We start from the raw sequence: 20248 nt of genomic DNA on the forward strand, positions 1-20248 counted from the left end.
GGCAGAGCTTCCAGGACTGAGGGTGGAGAGGAGGTGAGATAGTGAGGTACTTCTGAGCAGGGTTTTAAGGGTTCTAGCTGAGGACACTTGGGAGAAGATTCTGGGTCAGCCAAGCCAAACCCTTCCCCTCCCCACGACTCTACCTTCATTGAAATTTCCTTTCCTTACTATGAGTTGAAGGTAGGGAAGGAAGCACACATTTGTGAAATATCATTGTGTGCCTTATGGTGTCTTATGGAAAAAAATGTCAGCCATTACAGCTTAGTTAATCCTTTCATAATTGAATAGAAGAATGTTTATGAGAAAATTCTTTTCTCATAATGTTTTTTGCCACTAAACTATTACTAAAGGGCATTTCCAGGAAGCAGTAATATGGAGGTTGCTTCTTATATCTTCCTTTAAATCCTTGTATTTGAACAGGGCTTTAATGCTCACACAATTTTTTCACATGGTGCATTGATCATCTTGACCCATTTACAGATGGGGGAACTGAGCCTCTGAGAAGTCAGAAGGGTGCCATAGAGAACTGGAGTTGGAAAAAGCTCTTTCTCTTTTAGGCAGTCCTCACTGAGCACTGGTCATGTGCCAGGCCCTGAGCTAGGGACAGGGTCTGAGAGATGGTGATGATGTGGGCTCACCGTCTTCCTCCTTCCTCCAAATCTCATCCTGAATTGTAATAATCCCCATGTGTCGAGGGCAGGACCAGGTGGAGATACCTGAATCATGGAGGCAGTTTCCTCCATGATGTTCTCGTGATAGTGACTGAGTTCTCACAAGATCTGATGGTTTTATAAGGGGCTTTCCCCCTTTACTCGGCACTTTTCCTTCCTGCCGCCATGTAAAGAAAGACATGTTTGCTTCCCCTTCTGCCATGATTGTAAGTTTCCTGAGCCCTCCCCAGCCATGAGGAACTGTGAGTCTTTATAAAACTCTTTCCTTTATAAACTACCCAGTCTCGGGCAGTTCTTTGTGGCAGCATGAGAATGGGCTAATACACTATGCTTGTAGGATTTCTTCTGTCCTTGGCCTAGGAGTAGATAAATTTCCCAGCAAGGTCAGCTGCACTACATCCCATACACTCTCTACCCCACGTGCTGCTCTAGAGTGATTCCTAGGGCTCCTAAGTCACAGTCAGCTGCAACTTGGCCTGGGGCGAGGCTGGTAGGCACTTTACTGCCTCCCTCAGAGCCATCCCCTCTGCAACCCTTGGCTTTCTGGTTGTCACCTTGTAAAACAGGATGATTCCAAAACTCTTTCTATTTCTGCCTCTAATTGTCCCTAGCATTGTCATCGCCTGCTACCGCACTATCGAATCCTCCCCTTTGCTGCTCTGTATGGCTGAAAGGCTACATGTGAAATTCGAGTGTAGATCAGCTCTCCAAATTTGGCAGGGCCCATGTCCCCTCACACATCGCTGCCCTCTCCACTTCACTCCAACCACTAATGACCCAGGGCTCCCTTCTCCTGAGGTGACACTGTTGGTTTTTTAGAACGAGGGACAGGTGTTTCTATTTTTCCATGTCTCCTCTCATCTTGGAAACCCATCCTGCCATAGTCATTTGGGATGCTTATTACACTAAATGTGCTTGCCTGAGTCCCCTACAGAACAGTAAGTTCCATGACAGTAGCTATACCTCTCTCTCTCTGTCTTATTCACCATTATTCTGCCTGAGCCAAACTCGGTGCCTGGCAAAGTAGGCACTCAAAGAAAAAGGAGCTCTGTTTCCCAACAAAATGTGTGCTTCTTCCTCCCTCAAACCATCTGCCAACTGGACAAGTGGGCCTCCCACTGTTTACCATTGTCTCATGTAACTTGGATGGGCAGAACAGGACCTAGCAGAGGACCTCAGGCACCTCACTACAGGAGACAGAGACCTATCAGTTAATTCCCTTCCCTTATGGGCAGTCAATTTCCTAATCGTCTTTGAATCCATCACATGTTTTCTCTGTCCTGTTTACAAGAAGACCACCACAAGCTGGCCTCATTCTGATCACTCATCACACCATCCCTAAGTCTACCCATCCAGTGAACCTAACAAAGAAAGAAATGAGGCTGATCTGGCATGACTTGTTCTTAAGGAATCAGTGTGGGGTCCCGGGAATTACTTTCCTTCCTAGGTGCTCTCCAAGCCCCGAGTTTTCTGGAACCTTGCCCAGAGTGATGTTAAGCTCACAACCCCATGTATTTGCAGAATCTCTTGGCTTCCAGATTTTGAAAATGCAAAGCACCCTTGTCCATTCCTTAGGCTCTTGCTCTCTCTGGTTCTCCTAGATTCCCTAGGAAATCCTGTGCACAAGTTCTTTTGATGTCCTAAAATGGACTCCTCCCAGCCCAGAGGTTTCCATTTCTGTGCCTCCCAGTGCCCTCTGAGCATTGCCTCACCTCCCCTGGCCTCCTGTTCCCTTTCATAATATTCACTCTAGTCTTTTGGTCTGGTGGTCATTTTCCTTGCTACTTGTGGTGGGTTGAATGGTGACCCCCAAAAAGATATGTCTGTGTTCTGGAATCTGTGAATGTAACTTCATTTGGAAAAAAGAGTCTTTGCAGAAGTAATTAAGGATCTTGAGATGAGATCCTCCTAGATTACACAGGCAGGCCCAAAATCCAATAACAAGTGGTCTTATAAGAGACAGACAAGGAGAAGACACAGACACAGAGGAGAAGAAAGCCACATGAAGATGGAAGCAGAAATTGGAGGGCTGCAGCTACAAGCCAGTGAACACATGGAGCCACCAGAAGCTGGAGGAGGAATTCTTTGTTGAGAATTCTCTCTTAAAAGGCCAGGTGTGGTGGCTCATGCCTGTAATCCCAGCACTTTGGGAGGCCAAGGAGGGAGGATCATTTGAGCTCAGGAGTTTGAGACCAGCCTTGGCAACATGGTAAAACTACATCTCTACTCAAAGTACAAAAATAAAAATAAAAATAAAAATAATCCGGGTGTGGTGGTGGGTGCCTATAATCCCAGCTACTCAGGAGGCTGAGGCAGGAGAATCGCGTGAACCCGGGAGGTGGAGGTTGCAGTGAGCCGAGATCACGCCACTGCACTTCAGCACTTCAGCCTGGGCAATAAGAGTAAGGCTCTGTCTCAGAAAGAAAAAAAAAAAAAAAAAAAAGAATTATCCTTCACAGCCTTCAGAAGGAAGGCTCTACTGACACCGTGATTTTGGACTCCTGGCCTCCAGAACCATGAGAAAATAAATTTCTCTTGTTTTCAGCCACCCAATTTATGGCGATTTGTTACGGCATCCTCAGGAAGCGAATCCAGCGGCGGAGACCAGAGCTGCTAGTTCTGCCTCCTCTTGGTCACGAGCCTTCTTTGGGATGACCATGTCGGCCTCCCCACTGGCGTGGCTGCCTCCAACCTCACTCCCTCCAGTCCCTCTGCTGCACCACGGCTGCCGGAGTGACATTACTAAAACACATGACGGCGTTGCATTCCTGTTTGAAACCTGTATCAGCTAGAACGCTTTCTGTTCCAAGTAACAGAAAACCCAACCTAAACTGGCTTAAACAAAAAGGAATTTATTGGATCATAAACTCAAAAAGGCCAGGGACTAGGGCTGGCTTCATCTCGGCTGGATTCGGGGCTCAAACGACGTCATTGGAACTCATTTCGCTCCACCGTGCTGCTGCCTTCTGCTGTGTTGGCTTCGGTCTCAGAAGCCCCATGGTTTTGAGGTGGTGACAGCGGCCCCAGCCCCTACATCCTGTCAGATTAGAGACCAGCAGAAGGGATCAAAGACCTCTCCCAGGTCCTCAAGCCAAAGCCCAGGATGGGCTCCCATTGGGCCGGATTGCCAGTCCCTCAGCCAATCACTGTGGCCACAGCAGTGGAATGCACGGATTGGCTTAGGTTTGGGTCACATGCCGCTTCCCCTGGAGTCCTGGTGGAACTGCTTCTACCAGAACCACTGGACTGGGAGGAAAGAAGGGGAGGAAAGGAGTAGGACGCAATCCCCAAAGTCCCACCCTAAATATGGTAAAGGCATGCAGAGCAGCCAGGAAAAAATCCCCAGCATGTCCCTCCAAATGCTCTTCCATCGTCCCTGCCAAGGCTCATCAAGATCTAAGTCCCTGGTCTTCAGCCTCAACTCCAACTTGCTTGACAGCCCCGGGCATATCCTGTCTTTTCCTGCCTATGTGCCTTTGCATGGTCCCCTTTGCCTGGACCACTCTTTTCCCCTCCCCGAGCCCTGATCTGACTAGTTTTTACTCCTCCTGCTTCGCTGGAGGCTTTCGCTCCACTTTGGGCCCCAGAGCATCCTTCACCCCTTCGACAGAACTTGACTGCTAACGAGTCTGTCTCCTTGACTGAACTCTGCACTTCATAAGGGCAGAGACTTACTTTATTTTTATTTTTAACAAACACATAAAGCCCTTTCCAAGGGTCAACCACCATTTAAGCTCTTGACAAGCATTAACTCATTTAATCCTCATCATAAATATGTGAAGTAGGTTCTGTTATTAACCCTACTTTTAAAGATGGGGAAACTGAGGTAGAGAAAGGTCATATCTGATTTATCTGTGTATTTCTTTTTTATTTTATTTTTTTGACAGAGTCTCTTGCTCTGTCACCTAGGCTCGAGTGGAGCGCGGTGGTGTGATCACAACTCACTGTAACCTCAAACTCCTGGGCTTGAGTGATCCTCTCGCCTCAGCCTCCCCAGTAGCTGGGACTAGAGGGTCATCTTTGTATTTCCCAGGTCCAGCCCAGGGCTAAGCACCTGGTAGGTATTCAAAAAATACTTGTCTTTCAGATTGTCTCTCCTGGTCTCTGCCCCCAGTCCTACCAGGATGTATCTTCTGATTTTCCCATTTCCCGAAGTTGCCCACATTCTGGATCTTCCCAGACTGGAAAGAGGGTGTTGCTAAGGCAGCCTCAGCCAGAGCAACTCTGCACAGCATCTGGTGTCCAGGCCAGCAACCCAAAGGCTGGCACAGAGGCCTGTGACATGAGGAAGGAGCCCCATCTGGACCCTTTAGGGCTATGAAAGCCCTGTGGTGGGAGGATGAGCCCAGGAGTCCTCCAGGTGGCCCTCTGCCTCAGTACTCATGATCACTCCCCCTGTGTTCCTGAGCCCAGTCCAGGGATTCCATCCTGACAGTCATTTACCTGCACAGACTGCTGAGGACCGCTGTGTCCCCAGAATCCTAACCTGAAAAAGCTCCCGAGCTTTAACTGGCTCCAAATGAAAATGTGCATGTATAGTCCTCACAGGAGCGATGATTGAATGATGACCCACAGCCTCCACCTCTGCAGATCGGCCTGCTTCTCTCTTCTGCCTCCCTCTCCTCACTCAGCTGGTTCCCTGTCCCTCCTCCATCACTGTCAGAGCTGCCTCACTTTCCCTCCCTCTGCAGCTCCTTTCTCTGTCTGTCCCTGTCTGATTGTCCATCTCTGGCCTTGGCCAGACTCCTCTCCCTCACTTCTCTTCTGCCTGTCTCTTTCTCCTTTCTTTTCTTTTCCTTTTCTTTCTTTCTTTTTCTTTTCTTTCTTTCCTTTCTTTCTGTTTTGAGACAGAGTCTCGCTCTGTCACCCAGGCTGGAGTGCAATGGCACAATCTTGGCTCACTGCAACCTCTGACTCCCAGGTTCAAGCAATTCTCCTGCCTCAGCCTCCCAAGTAGCTGGGATTACAGGTGTGCACCACCATGCCCAGCTAATTTTGTATTTTTAGTAGACACAGGGTTTCGCCATGTTGGCCAGGCTGTTCTCAAACTCCTAACCTCAAGTGATCCACCTGCCTTGGCCTCCCAAAGTGCTGGGATTATAGGCATGAGCCACTGTGCCCAACTCTCCTTCTCTCTCTCTCTCTTTTTTTTTTTGTTTTGAGATGGAGTCTCACTTTGTTGCCCAGGCTAGAGTGCAGTGGTACCAATCTTGGCTCACTGCAACCTCTGTCTCCTAGGTTCAAGCAATTCTCCTGCCTCAGCCTCCTGAGTAGCTGGGACTACAGGCGTGCGCCACCATGCCTACCTAATTCTTTTGTATTTTTGATAAAGACAGCGTTTCACCATGTTAGCCAGGCTGGTCTCGAACTCCTGACCTCAGGTTATCCACCAGCCTCAGCCTCCCTAAGTGCTGGGATTACAGGCGTGAGCCACCACACCCAGCTCTCCTTGTCTCTTAATGCTTGACTCTTCTCTACTGTGCCCCCTGCAGTGCATCTGGATATCGGGCTGTCTGTCTGTCTTCAAGCTGCCTTCACCCCATCCTTGCTTACCTGGGCTGTCCAGTAACGAGCCTGGGACCTCTTTCCCATCAGAGTGAGAGGGCCCCTCTGTAGCAGGGCAGCCTCAGAGACCCCCATCCATGACTCGCTTCCATTCTCTGAGCCTCCTCCTGGATCACTTTACTCCTTGGGGTCCCTCTGCCCAGCCCAGGAGGCAGGAACCCTCAGAGCCACATGGGCAGCGTGGCTGTTTGCTGCCCTGAGGACCAGGTCCCAGCAGCCTCCCTTAATGAGCGTGCCTTCGGTGACACATTCATTATTCCTGTTCGGTCGCTTCGAGTCAAAACTGATTAGTTACACTTACCGCCGCAAAGATGTAATGATTTTATTGTTTATCTTCAATTTATTTTGATTAACATCTCCGTTCTTTTCATTGCAAGTGCAATTAGGTGCAATCTAACAGCGACTACTTTAATTTTGTTGAAATTAAGATGAATAAGTGACGGCTTATGGTGCTTTGTTTAACAAATAAATCATAGTTAAGAGGAGTGTATTAGTAATAAATGAAAAAAGACAGCTTAATTAAAATGCATGGAGCCAGCCTCTTGATGTACATCCAAAATCCAAATCTGAATTCCAAAAATCAGAGGGAGCTGAGGGTTAGGAAGACCCTTGCTGCCTCTCGAAATGGTAACCAGAGGAGACAGACGGTGTAGCTTAGTTTTGAGACTGCTGTGCAGAGAAGAGCAAGGAGTACATCTTGATCCTCATGAGGTGGTCGCATCTTGTCCACAAAAGCCACCTGGAACCCAGGTAGAAACAGACTTGGGAGGATACAGGAAGAGAGGCCTTATCCCCCCTGGGGATCCTGGGGACGGAGGGGGGGGGTAGGGGGGGACTGGCTGCCAAGCCCACACCCTGAATTCTTCCTGGGAACCCATTTCGGGCAGGGGACAGGGCCCCACACCCCTACATCTGGGGATCAGCCCATTTGCCCTATTGAGGAGCTCAGTGCCAAGCCAAAAACCCTAGGGCAAGTCTCGCAGTGTGATCTCCTCCCCGCTGGGCTGAGAGGGACTTCCCCATCTCTTGATTTGGAAACAAAGTGCAAAAAGTCAGCCCTGGAAAGTTTCCCGTGTGAAGTTTAAAAGCGCCTGTGCTGAAGAGGCCGACTTTGAAGCAGCTTGCCGGGGCCCCTCGGCAGGCTCCTGCGAGTCAGAGGGCCGGCCTCGCCTCAGATCCGCTGCGCCTGCCTCCGCAGGGCTGGGAAATGGGAATTGTTTTTAAGTTGAAAAATTACTCATGGAGCTCACTCCTTTGCCACTGCTCTTCTTTTGTTCTCAGTCGTCGCCTTCCTCTGCCTTCTCCTCCTCTTTTGCTTCCTCCTTTTAGTAAAGAGGAGCAGGCGGACCAGGGTTCAAATCCGGGCGCAGGCTCTTACTGGCTGTGTGACCTCAAGCCTGTGACGCAACCCCTCTGGACCCTAGCGCTTTAACAGAAAAGTGGGGCCAATGGTGCCCTCGAGGCGGGGCGCTGTGGAGGTTGGCCCAGGGAACTGCACAAAAGTGCCCAGCACCTGCCTGGCCCCAGGAGGAGGAGCCCCAGAAGCATCAGCTCCCTCCCACTACAGAGCCCTTTGCCTCCTCCTTACAGAGCTGCAGAGGCAGGTCTCCTCCCCCTTTCTTGTGGCTCTCTGAGCTCCTACTGAGCCTTCATCCTTCTGTGTTTAAACTCCACTTTTCTTTTTCATCCTCCAAATATGTGTTTCTAAGTGTCTGCCTTGGTGCCAGGCACAGTGCCACACCCTGATGACGATGCCAGGTGAGAAAACACACGATGGACCTGCCCTCAAAGAGCTTCCAGCCCCATGCCTCAGGTCCCCCGTGAGACTCCTTCATCATGGTCATTGCATCCCTGTGTGCTCAAAAGTGTCTTCCCAGAAAAAGGAGTGCTTTGTGAGGACAGGGGCCATGCCCAGCACAGGGCCTGGCACACAACAGGGGATCAGTGGCCAAGGACGATGCCTCCTGTGGGCCTGACTTTAAGGGCACAGACAGAAACCAAGCCTGAGTGTGTGCTGCCAGGGAGGCCACCCTCGGGTGGGGGCATGGCTGTCATAGTAGGCAATGACATCTTTGGGTGCACAGTGCTGGGACATAGCAAAGGAGAGGACAAGAGATCGCAGCCCCCAGGAATAACCAAAGGCAAAGAATGAGTCTGCATGCTGGCCTGGCTTCTTCCTTGCAGCTCAGAAAAGGGGAAATCGGGACTCATGTGGTTGAGGGTTCATGAGAGCAGTTTCTGTGCGCTGAGGCCGGGACTTCCCAGCACAGCCTACAAGACACTGCCTGCCCACGCCTGGCCCCGCCCACCTCTGCAGCCTCATCCCGCTCCCCACCACACACCGGCCACTCCGGCTTTCCCGCTGGCCTTGCTCCCTCGTGCCAGGAACGCTCTCCCTCCACCACCTCTTTTAGCACCCCCTGCCCACTTCCTACCAACTGCAATCCTGGTGCCCCAACTGACTTCAGGTCTCAGCTTCGATGTCATCACACTTTGGGAAAGGCCTTCCTGAGCCCCAGACCAGGTCAGTTTCCCTGGATATCTGGTCTTATCGTACTCTATATGTTCCATGGCACTTGTATAACTGTCATGAAATTCTGTAATTGCTGTCCACAGTCTGTCTGCCTCCTAGAATGCAAGTTGCATGAAGGCAGAGACCATGCCTGCCTCGTGAATTGCTGTCTCCTCAGTGCTAAGCAAAAAGCTTGAACAAAAGCTGGACAGAATAAATAACCTGTGGGCTGGGCACTTTATGGATTCCACGAATGATCTCAATGGCAATCCTGAAAAAGAGGTGGTTATTGCTCCCATTTCACAGACGAAGAAACTGAAACTTGGAGCAGTGTGACTTACCTAAGCAAGTGGTCTTGAACTCACATCTCTCTGACTCTGAAGCCACACTCGGTCCGGGAAACATCCCTGAAGCTTAAAAGCCAATCATGGTGTGATGGGGAATGGGGAGGGAAGGAGGGAGGGTAGATTTTTCTCCTGCTTGGGTCTAAGGACAGGGAGAGAGCATTGCCCCTCTGCTTGGTGTCAACCAGGGAGGAACCAGCAGGTGACAGGACCTATCAGATCCAGCTTAGGTTGTGCCCACTCAAAACCTGAGGACAGGGGGAGGGGAACCACAGTCACTTTTCAGGAGGGGCTTTAGGGACCCTGGAGGAAACCACCATTAACTTTTCCCGCGGAACTGGCCTGTGGTACTTGTCCTCGAGGCTGAGGAAAGGTGTTTTGTGGGGCACACATGGCACCCAGCGAGCGCTGGGTGGCCGCTGCATTTGAGGAGGCGTGAACTTCAACAGGGGACCACAGGCACGGGGCACCTCCTGCGTCCCCCATCGCCACCCCACCTAGAGCTGCTCATCAACTCCTTTTAGAGACAGGAAACTGCAGCCCTGGCAGGGAGTGACTTGTCCGAGGTCTCAGAGCAGGGAAATGGCTTCAGTTGCATTCTGGGGGCCGCTGTTCCAAGGAGAGACAGAGAAAGAGATAGCGAGTCCCCCTGAGCAAGGCGAGAAAGAGGGGAGAGTGAGGGGAGGTAGAAGGAAGCCGGAGAGGGAGGGAGGAAGTGGTGAGAGCAGCCGAGGAGAGAGGGGTAAGAGCAGCCGAGGAGAGAGGGGTAAGAGAAAAAGAGAGAGGCAGTGAGGAAGAGAGCCGGGGACAGCCAGAGAGGCCGGGAGAGGCGAGGAAGGAGGCAGAGAAACGCCGCGGAGACCGGGAGATGGAAAGAGACAGGGGGAGGCGGGCGGGGACGGCCGGGGGGACCGGCCGGTGACAGCCACTGAGCGGGGGGGCGGGGGACGCCGAGCGCTAGCGGGCGCGGGACGGCGGCGGGCGGGGTGGGGAGACCGGGGACGCGGGGTACGCGGGGGACGCCGCGCCGCCCCCTCCCGGCGCTCGCCGCCGCCCCCGCCCCCGCACCCGCCCCCGGCCGCACGCGCCCGCAGCCTAATGACCGCAGCCAGCCCGCGCCGCGGCCCGCGCCCACTCCAGGCGGCCGGCAGCTGGCAGCGCGGGGCGAGCGGGGAGCCGCGCGCCGCAGCCCGGGTGGCAGCTCCCGGCGCCCGGCCGGCCCTGATTGATTTGTCAGCCGAGGCAAGAAAAACGGCCCCTCTGATCCGCGCGCCCAGTCCTCGGCTCCCCGGGCGCCGGGCCTCCCTCCCGCGCGCCTAGCCCGGCTCCGGGCCGGCCCCGCAGGCTGGAGCACCCCGCCCGCCCCAGGAGGGAGCCCTCCGCCCTCCGGCCCGGGCCCCGGCGCCCCTCCCCGGCCCCGCACGCCTCGCACCTCCTCCGGCTCGGCCCGGCCCGCCCGAGGGCCCTGGGGCTGCCGACGGCCCCCTCACCCCCGCTGGGCACCGTGCCCGCGCCCCCAGCCCTCACCCTGCCGCTCCCCCCCAGCCCGGCACCCCCGCCCCCCGCCCCCCGGCCCTGGCCCGGGGCCGCCCGCAGAGCCGGCCACACCCGCTGCGGAGGACTCACCAAGGTAAGGAAGCGCCTCGGCGCGCCCTGGGGGCCTGGAGGGCTGCGCGTGGTGCGGGGAGGGCCACGGCAGGCACCCGCGGACCCGGACCGGGAACCGCCGCTGCCACTGAGCCGGGAGCACGGGAGGGCCCCGTCGGGGCCGGGAGGGCTTTGGGCGAGTTGGGCTTGTCAAAGGGAGGACCTGGTGGCAAGTGGCTGGCAGTTGCCGCTCTGTCTGGAGCGTGGGGGAGTCTCACTCTCAGGTACAGAGATCTTCTGTCCAGATCTTTTTCTCTTTTAAGGAATTCTCTTCCTCTGTCACTATCCTCTCCGAATCCCTAAAATTTTATAGACATTATTTTCCAGTGTCTCTTTTGAGGAATCACCTCTTTGCCACCCTTCTTCTCAAGCAGAAAGAGTCTTTTCCCATTCCTCTTCCCCAATTAAGCACATCCCCTCCCTCCTCCAATTTAGAAGGATTTTCTTCCTCTTTCTCACTCCCCAGTTTAAAAGGAAATTCTCTCTCCCCACAATTTGGAACCACCTTCTGTGGCTCACTTTCCCATTTCCAAGGCTAGACCCATTCCTATGCTGCCCTTCACCCCCGTAATCCTGGCTGTGCAGACCAATTTGTCTTCAGCTGGAGGGATCTACCTTGTGTTTTTCTAGTGCATGGGGCCAGCTGTGGGGACTCCTCACCCAAAGCAGGGCACCAGCAATCCGTAGTAGCCTGCAGGAAAGGGGCAGCTCCCCATCCGCAGCCCAGGTGCATGGGGCATTTGTTTCCACGGGGCAAGCAAGGAAGACTTTACCCTGAAACAAAGAATTGAGACCAACCGAGACTGTCCCAGCCTCTTCGATGGCAGAGGAATCCCAGCTTCTGGACTGAGGGGCTACATCTATCCCCCTCCCCCACCTCTTTAACTTTAAAATAGTTTAATGAACACAGAGAGAGAAATCATTTTTTTTTTCTGCGTGGTGAGCAGTCTACAAAGAGAAATGGGAAAGGAGGGAGAGAGCTTTAACTCTGATCCCCGCAATTAGTTCCCTGGGATTGTTGGTGTGTGTTGGGGGGGCAACCCGGGAGCCTCAGTTCTTCAGATACAAAAGCATTTAGATCGCTTTAGACCGGTTAATCCTGAGTCTGGCTCGGGTCTCTTTTGTTTCCCAACTCCATTGTGGGTTTTGTGCAGTTTCTCTCTGTTCGCGTGATTGACTAGCCAATAGATGGTAATTATCCAAATGTCCCCTCTGTCCTTTGACTGACTTCTCTGTATTATGGGCAACTGTCATGCATTCTGTCATTCCATATCATATTACACATATTATCATATGAAGTCTCCCCCTACCCTTTAAAGGAGGGAGCCTCAGCCCAGATGCTGCTGCTTTTAAAAGGAAGGGCCCCGAATAATTTGTGCGGGGCACGGTCGGGAATACAGAGCAGGGGACTCCCGAGATGGGAGGTTCTGCAGGTAATTTGTTTTGCTGGCTGGGGGGGTGGGGGGTAGGGGTGGTCTCTGAGGTTGGAGTTATAAGAACTGTGCTGGGGGCTTGGAGCACGCTTGTGCCAGCTTGTATTCCTCTGCCCAGGATCTTGGAGTAGTTTGGATGGATCTGGGATACCTTCTGGAGAAACTTGGAATCCATTTTTTGACCTCAGAATATCAGAAAAATCTGCAGGATCGGGTCCTTTGGGAGTAATTAGTTCTTAGCGACACATGCTCAAGACAACAACCCTTGGGATCCCAAAATATATCTCTTCTACCTGTGGCCCCTCACAGGATCAGTCCTTTGGAGTCTTGCCCCGGTTTGCTGCCAAGCAGGCTGGGGATGGAGGAGCCAGCTGTGTCTGTTTCAAACCCCCACAAGCTGATGCTGAAGCTCTGAGAAGGGACAAGCTTTTCCAGTGATGCTTTTGCACAGATAAACTTAGTGCCCCTTGGTGCAATTGTGCTTGCCATCACTTAAGAGGGAGGCAGGATTTATAACAAGGAGACTTTGCAGGCAGAGACTCTGGGGTCCTCTGAATCTGTGGGCAGGACTAGCCTTTCTTTTGCTAAAATGTGAAAAAAGTGTTTTATTATTGCAATGGATATGAAGTGCCGCCCAGATGTACAGCCTCGCAGGCAGTTAATTACCTTGCTCTTCATCAAATATATGAGCAATAAATTCTCCAGGAAGGGAAATGTGTGTGTATGTGTGTGTGTGTGTGTGTGTGTGTGTGTGTGTAGATAAATAGGCGGATAGATAGATAAATGCAGGAGAGAGAAAAACACACTCTTTTAAGACCACAGAAAGAGGCAGACTATTTTATGGGAAGCTTGATACACTGCTGCAAGATGCTTTGAATTTTTCAATGATCAAATATACATGATCAAGCTGTGCATGTTAGGGTGTGAGGTGCACCGACGGTCAATGGCTATTGATCAGGCTGTTAAGTATTTCTGTTCAGTTTTATAAATATAGATGGATCCCAGATGATTTAAACAACTAGATAGTTAAGAAACTAGCCTTCTACATTTCTTTGGAGAAGGGGAAATGGCTGGTCAGTTGCATAAACCCAAACCATTGTTCACCCCCATACTTCCTCCCTGCCCCCAAAATACCTTGGAAAATGTGAGGCTCGTTTTCAAGAGTGTTCAAAAATAGAGTAAAAATATTCCAAATGTTTTGTTTGGGGTCTGCCAATAATAGTCACCTTACCTGAGCCTAGCCTTATTCACAGCTGGGAGTTTTCTTCTCTCTCTCTCTCTCTCTCTCTCTCTCTCTCTCACACACACACACACACACACAATTTTGCAACCACAATTTTGATCCAGACTGCCAGAGAGATGGGGAGGGTGCCATTTCTAGGAGTGGGTCTAAGGTCCCTAAAACCCTTCTGGTTAGGAACCTGGTAAGCCACCACATGACCCTTCCCAATGAACTAATTTCTCACTAGTCTAAAGATCTATTTAGAAAGGTGTGGAGGGGGTGAAGGATGGAGATTTAAAGGTAACCTCTAATTGGTCTGGAAAAATTAAGCTGATGACACCTTGAAAATCTCTCTGTTTCTTTTTCATTCTCTGTCTCTCCACCATCAAGAGATGACATCTTGAAAATCTCTGTTTCTTTTTCATTCTCTCTCTCTTTTCTATTTTTCTCTGATATTACCTTCTAGAAATTAAAAGTGGACTTGAAAGAAAAGGGCAATGAAAAACAGTGGGGGGAGGAGAGAAAGCGAACTTTTTATTTTTTTTGTGGTGCGTAGCAATCTTAATTATAACCACCCAATTAGCTATTTTGTATTTTGTAAAAGGATTCAAGAAATCAGCCTTCCCCCAGATCGGTAAAACTTAAGCATACAGACAATTGATAGTTATGTTTTGTTTCCACATCTTAAAAAAACAAAGTGAAGATTTTTGATTTTTCTATCTGCAGACCAGTCTTTACCAGCTAAGTGCCCCTCACCGGAGGAGCTGAGGCATCCCTATTGATAAAACCCCCTGGAAATTGAATCAAAATTGGCATCCCTCAAAAAAGATGATCCACCTAGAAACGGATGAATCAGTCCTGATTGGGTGGACATGCCCTTTCACCTCATTGTGTCTGACCTATCACTTAATTAATCTCTCCCAGAGCAGAGCTGTTGACAACACCAAAGATAAGCAGTATTTTGAACAAAGCAGGAAGCTTTTAAAAGAACAAGCCACAGTGAGGTTTGAGGCTCTTAAAAATGTGTAAATCATCAGCATTAGGATGTAAGGTACCTTCATAACGTAGCTGAAGCTCAGAGATGATCCCACCTTTGCTAGAAACTTTCTGTGCCTTTCTTTAGCCATGGATGTCTTTAGACATTCATATTCTGCCTCTCCCCTCTGCTGCTGGTTCCCTTTCTCCTGTCTTTCCCTTTCTCTGGATTCATACTCTCCATGGCTACTTTCCTGCAAATTGTCCTCTGCTTTCCAGCCTTGCCTTTGGCTCTTCACATCCTTTTTTTAGTGTTAGGGCTATCGAGGTAGTCAGCTTCTAAGGCTTTGGGGGACAAACTATCGACTGCATCTGCTGGTACCTATGAAGGAGGACATTTGTGCTGCAGGCACCTTGGTGACATACAGGGAATAGTTCATTAATTAAAAGACTTGCTAATTGCTGCTTGAATTACTGTACAGAAGGAATGAAATGAGTTTGTAAAAGATGACAATTTGGAGAATGCATTTTTTTTTGTTTAAAATATTTTTATAAACAGCTCCTAGAAAATGTGTTGCTTTTGCTGTTGACTCTATCGTCAACAATTCAACTGAGCTTCAATTAATGATAATATATGGTCTGGGATCCTTCGCTGGGCCCGACTGATGGAAGAGCTTTGTTGATTTTGGTGCAGGTGGCACTGTTTAATAAGCACAGGAAAGAGTGAATAATGTAGTGCTTGCAAAGAGAAGTAAATGCAAAATAGATCGCTCTAATTATGGCAGCCCCCAGAAATGGAGATGCAAGCTGAAATGGCCAAGTAGCTGGGAAATTCTAAATAGTGTCGATTGTCCCCTGCCTTTTTACTTTCGAGGGCTGACATGGTAGCTTAAAAGTAAATTTGGGTGAGCTCATCTCACTCAACACAAACAGAAATTCAAAACCTGAGTCTGATGACCTATCAATGTTTGCCTTCACTGTCTAGAATCCATTACCAGATAGTAAAACTCAGCACTAAAACAGGGCCATCTGAACATTTCTTCCTGCAAGAGATCGGCACAAGCTCTTTACAACTAGCATTCATATTTTATTGCAAAGTGCCAGGAGATTTTGTTTTTGTTTTTGCTTTGTTTTGTTTTGTTTGAATTTCTTTATGCTTGAGAAAATTAGCCTATAGGAAATCAAAGTGTGAATACTTAAGCAAACAGAATTTCTCATATACCTGCAAGGGCTTGTAATGATTTTCATTCATGCAAAGATAATCAATGGGACATTAGTTGTTTTAATTAATGGAAGAATAAAAATGTTGGGGAGGGGTGCCAAGGGACTGGGCTTCAGCTGAAGCATATGTGGGAAATGACTCATTCCTCACCTAAAGAGACAATGCCAACTTCCCAAAAGCAGTAGAGATCTGCTAATCAAACCAGTGGAAAGTTGGACTCGGGTATGGGAGGGGTCCTGTTGAAAGTGTAGGGGGAGAGATGGTGGTCACACTGGGCATTCTTCCTCCCCTGCAACCTCAGTGTTCCCCTTGGAAAACTAACACATCCTACATCATCTTCTAGGAGAGGAATTGTCTTACTTCCTAGGAAGTTGCACTTTGTGCTGGGAGCCTAGTATGCTTTGTGATGGTAAAATAGTGCCAGTGGCTGGGAAGCTCAAATCAACATTCTTTAGCCTGGACTAAAGAGAGGCTGGGGCTGAATGGGTGTGCTAGACATGGGGTGATCTGTAAAGCGTGGCTCCAGCAAGTGGGTAGAGACCCTCGTCCTCTGATTGAGAACCCAAGGAGGAGCCAAGTCCAGCATCTTTAGCTAAAAACTCCTTTTTTGTTATGTAGAAATGTTTACCAAACCCAACTCCAGTCAGTGCTGGCTGGGCGCTCCAGTCGATTGGTGTTAGTGTATGGGAAGCTCATAAAAGCTTTATGGGGAAACCTGTGCTTAGAAATGGAGTTTAGAGGTGTCCTGCTGTCAGAGAAGGATGGCAGAGATGCCTTTGAATGAAGAAGGCTGTGATAGTAAAAATTTTTAGTCTCAAGTGCATGGGAATATGAGTTGTCAGCCAGTCAAGGGTTCATCTGCTTCCTCCTCTTCCCCCGTCCCCACTTTTTCCATACAAAATCTTTTGGATTCTCCTTTAAGCAAAATGTGGTTTCCTATGTGAGGAAATTTGTTGCTGGTTTTTTTTGTGCTTCAACCTGAAAGGCTTGCAGAGGAACCAGGTCAGCAAAATGGCCCTACTAGTACTGGTTATCATTCTGGGCTAGATTAAAAAGAAATGATTGTCAATAAATGACTGTAGTTATACCAGTTGGGGAAAAAATGGCATCTTTTTGCAACATTTACTTTTTTTGGTTTTGCTTCCAGGGAAATTTACATCATTGCGTGGAAATTAGCCATGAGGGGATGCAATTAGCTATAGTGTATTTTGTTACAATTGTTCTTTAAGAAAAATCTGATCTGACAGATTTATATTGTTGACAATGTGATTTAAGCAGGACCTAGATACATACTTTCCGCACCCTAATCAATAATGGTAAATCCTTTTGCTGAGGTGAACAATCTCTGACCTAGTATTCATATTTCTTTTACCAATTCCCTGTAATAAAATTGAACATTTTGTCACCACTTTGAGAAACACTGCCAAACACCTTAAAACACATGTCACATGCCAGCAGCCCCTCATTTCCCTCCTCCGGGAGTTTCTACATCTGGAATCATAATCACAGATAAAAACCTTGACAAAATTGCATCTGAGCACATTCCTCTCCGCAGCCTTTACTTTCTCATAACATTTAATACAATATTAATACCTGCTACTGAAAAGCAGGAGGGAGGAAAAGGGCTGCCAACCTCCACGTTTCCTGATGCATCATGTTCAAACCTGAAATTCACACTTCGTGTTTCATTTTAAGTTCAGTACATTTAACAGGGCCCTAGAGAGAGAGCCCTGGTTAGTTCCCCAACCTGCTCAGCTGACGCCCAGGGAGGCGGTTTCAGAATTGTTCAGATCGCTGCAGGGAGAAGAGGAGGAGGAATTGGGCTTCTCTCTGCCTGCAACAGGCCAAGCCACTTATCTATTCTAATGTCACAGACACGGGGTTCCTCTTCGGAAACAACTAAGGCTCCACTAATTTTTATTGTCGATAGCGGTGATAAGCAGATTTTCTGTGTAGTATGACCAAGGCAATGAGCTGATTTCGTAAAGAAAGAGATAGCTATGCCTGAACTGATTTACTGCTGACTGACAGCCTCTTGCATCAATATAAAACACTCCCTGCTTTGCTGAATGAGGCCCACAAGCCTGGGAAAGGTGTGTGTGTGTGGGTCCTCATTGAAGATACAGAGCTTTTCTGCTCTCCCTGTGACTCAGCCTCACCCCACCCTTTCTTGGAGATAACCCTAACCCTGCATTCCTGTGCAGTGGCAAGGAATCACCCTTCCTCTGCCTTACAAACAGGAGACAGAGGTTAGAGAGAAGGGGAAAGTGCAGGAAGCATATCCCACTGGGGGTTTCCTGGGGGCATGCATGATACTCTGGAGATGGACTTTTGCATGTTGGTGGCTTTGTTCAGTCCCTGCCACTCTAACCAGAATTGGGATTGTGACAGTCCAGGAGTGTCCCCTCCCTTTACAAAATGTAAACCTCCAGGATTCTGGAAGGTTTAAATCGGTAACATCTCTAACAGCAGCCTCAGTGCAGAGGGGACACACACACACACACACACACACACACACACTCTCTCTCTCTCTCTTCCCTGAGCATTCCCACTTTGGTAAGGAAGGAGTATAATTTGCTGAATGGTGCAAGCAAGCCAGGAGGACAGAAGATGTTACACTTTACTCAGGGAACAGAGGCGGGCAACTGGCCCTGTGACTGCAGCCAACAGCTTTAAGAACACAGTCCTTTCTGCTTCAAGGTTAGGGAGACGTTCTCGCCTCTTTCTTCTTTGCAGTTATTATTCAAGAGGCTTCCCCCGACCCCAGTCCGCAGCACCATCCTCAGAGCTTCAGACCATACATTGACAGTGAGCAAAGGGGGCCCCAGGCAGGCGGGTCTGGGGCCAAGGAGGGCGGCTCCCCTGCGCAGATCCTTCCCTGGTGGCTCCCAAATCCGGCGTTTTCTCTGCCGCCTCTCCCTCGGGGGAGACTCGGAAAGGCTGCAAAAATCTGGGCGCCCGTTCGCTCGCTTGTCAAGAAGCAAACTGTCTTCACATTCTCCAAGAGCAACATCCCTGCCTAGGAAGAGGAAGGAAGAGGCAAAATAAATAAAACCAGTTAATGTTGTAGTTAACTTGCAAATCAAGTAAATCTGTTGGTGCCGTATTTGAGAAATAAACCATCACAGCGTCACAGCAAACACACACTTCTGAACGTCTTCATTTTGATTTAATGGTATATCAGCGTCAACTATCGCTTCCTCTGCTGGTACACACGGCCTGATGCCGCGGGAGGAGGGTGCCCATGTTTATCACCGAGTGAGATGACTAATTACACCTTGTCAATCACCGGCTATGAAGACATAAAACCAGCGCGCACAATGAAGTAGTTGCCTGCAGCGTCAATTAGTTGGCGATTCTGAGGTTATTGCGTGGCCCTGCTTTGGCCGCCTCTAATAACGGGACAGAGCGCCGGGCACCGCGCACTGATCAATCACCCTCCTTCCGTGGCCGCCCGGCTCCCTCCCCTCTCCCCCGCCGGGTCTGGCCTCACTTTCTCCGGGCGGCTTGCGCTTCCTCCCTCCGCGGCCCCGGCTCCGTGGCGCCGGCAGCCCCGGGAGCCCCGGGAAGTTTGCGCGCGGCAGCTCCGCAGCCGGCAGCCGGGAGCCCCGCAGCCTTCGGGGAGCGCCGGGGCTGGTGGCCCCTTTGTTGGAGGAGGCGTGGAGGGAGCGCTTTTGTTCTGAGTTAGTCACGGTGGCCGGCTGGAGGCTGCTACCTCATTATGCGCCGGCTCTGCTTGTCTGCGAGGAAGCAGATGGTGGGGAGGTAGGCAGCGGCGAGAGTGGCCAGACCTGAATTCCGTTCACCTGTCACCTCCCACAAAAGGCAGGTTCGGGGGACTTGGGGATTCGTTGCCACTTTCGGGGGGAGGGGGAGGTCGAGGGGCCGCCGTTTCCGGCGCCTGCGAAGGTTCCGTACCTGTCGGTGCCCGCTCCCCCCACCCCTTGCCTTTCCCTTGGCTGCAGCTTCTCGCACCGCGTAAATGTCACTCACGTGTCAGGATGTGTGTTTACAGCCTGTTCCTCTGCTTGTTTAGTCTCGGCGGACAGGGCTCAGCGGTTGCGTGACGTTCCCCGCCGCTGGGGGAGATTAGCAAAGTTACCCGCCTCTGGACCCCGGGGCCTGGGCCCCTAGATCCCGCCCCGCGGCGGGAGATGCGTTTGAGCCTTTTACAGACGGAGCGCGTCCCAGCCTGACGCAGAGGGATGAATAGACAAGCGCACCGGGCGGGAATCCCGACTGCCTGTGTATCTGGGGTCGGCCCAGCGTTGGACGTGGGCTGCTGGTCCGAGAGGTGGCGACGGAATCGCGTGCCTATATGTATGGGGGAGTGGAAAGTCGCAGGGTGTGTTTCCACGTTTCTTGAGCAGCCCGCGGCAAGAGTTGCTGAGTACCCCACCCCCCGCCCCCAGATCCTAAGGCAGCCCCTCGAGCTTTCCAAACGTATTGTATCCAGCCCTCCCGGGAGTGGAGTTGCACCAAGGACAAACACTCTAGCGTCATTACAAATTTTTTCTACCCCTTGGGCGACCTCCAGATGAACCCTGGTGACTCTCAGATTGGATTTTCATTCCTTACTTTCTTTGAAAGAAAGTGCCCCAGATGCGTCAATAAAACATGCCTATGTATTCGTGTAGGCGTCCGCATGCCTGCGCGC

General features: G+C 50.5%; 1 protein-coding gene and 1 long non-coding RNA gene across 2 annotated transcripts in view; one reads left to right on the forward strand and one right to left on the reverse strand.

The window, feature by feature from the left end:
* Positions 1 to 6550: 6550 nt before the first annotated feature.
* Positions 6551 to 9690, reverse strand: LOC134756911 (uncharacterized). The gene is made up of 3 exons (XR_010130363.1): positions 9090 to 9690; positions 7487 to 7558; positions 6551 to 6975 (listed from the first exon to the last, which is right to left on the reverse strand). It is a non-coding gene; the product is annotated as an uncharacterized lncRNA (long non-coding RNA).
* A 516-nt stretch (positions 9691 to 10206) lies between these two features.
* Positions 10207 to 20248, forward strand: part of LHX2 (LIM homeobox 2) — a 33635-nt gene continuing 23593 nt past the window's right edge. The window contains exon 1 of the mRNA XM_055351875.2: positions 10207 to 10722. The gene's annotated coding sequence lies outside the window, so the exon portion shown is untranslated. The remainder of the gene's footprint in view (positions 10723 to 20248) is intronic.

This window comes from Gorilla gorilla, chromosome 13 (assembly GCF_029281585.2).
Source record: "Gorilla gorilla gorilla isolate KB3781 chromosome 13, NHGRI_mGorGor1-v2.1_pri, whole genome shotgun sequence".
Lineage (NCBI taxonomy): Eukaryota > Metazoa > Chordata > Mammalia > Primates > Hominidae > Gorilla > Gorilla gorilla.